Genomic DNA, 825 nt, shown 5'->3' on the forward strand with positions numbered 1-825 from the left:
AAGGATTACAAATAACATCTTAAGTATAAGCATCTAGTTTTGATTAATACCAACTTAATTTCAATAGTATAAAAAACTTTTCTCCTCCTTTACATTGCCCTCCTTTGTGCTGTTACTGATATAAAAACTCCATCTTTAGACATTATATGCCATCATTATAATTATTACTTTATGTTGGTGCCTTTTAAATCAGATAGAAAAAAAAGTTAGAATAAAATACATTTATATTATTTTTTATATTTACCTCTGCAGTTACCTTTCTTGATGTTCTTTATTTCTTCATATGGATTTAAGTTACTGACTTATGCTTTTATTTTTGTCTGATGGGCTCACTTTAGTAGTTCTTGTAGCACAAGTGTGCTAGGAAAAAATTCTCTTAAGTTTTTAATAAAAGTATTGAAATTTTCATGTCATCCTTCTGCAATGGCCATGGTAATCTCTGCATCATTCCAACTCTAGTAGATATGTTGCCAAAGTGAGCATTTAGTATGTACTCTTATATGGTACAAAATTTAAAGTGTTAAAGATTATGAAGTTATAGACACAGGTTTACTTGCTTCGAGACCATTTCAAGAGCATATTTAGGCAATGCTAATATTGGCATTTCAAATTCAGTGCTACCATGTAGCAAGATAAAATAGATGAACCTCAAGTCATGATATTTTTTTCCTGATAACATAAGGTTAAGGTTAATTATCAGTTGTCACATTTTTTCCAGTGTTTTTTAGTTAGCTTTTAACTTAGCATAAGTGAAATGAAAGGATGGTAAGTTTTGCATTAATTCCTGACCCAAAACAGAACTTTTGAAGATGAAAGTCCATTAAC

General features: G+C 29.7%; 1 non-coding gene across 1 annotated transcript; it reads right to left on the bottom strand.

Moving 5' to 3' along the window:
* Window positions 1–378: 378 nt before the first annotated feature.
* LOC136137396 (U6 spliceosomal RNA) lies at window positions 379–483 on the bottom strand. Its single transcript, XR_010656731.1, has one exon. It is a non-coding gene; the product is annotated as a U6 spliceosomal RNA (small nuclear RNA).
* Between the last annotated feature and the right edge of the window lie 342 nt (window positions 484–825).

Source organism: Phocoena phocoena, chromosome 17 (genome assembly GCF_963924675.1).
Source record: "Phocoena phocoena chromosome 17, mPhoPho1.1, whole genome shotgun sequence".
Lineage (NCBI taxonomy): Eukaryota > Metazoa > Chordata > Mammalia > Artiodactyla > Phocoenidae > Phocoena > Phocoena phocoena.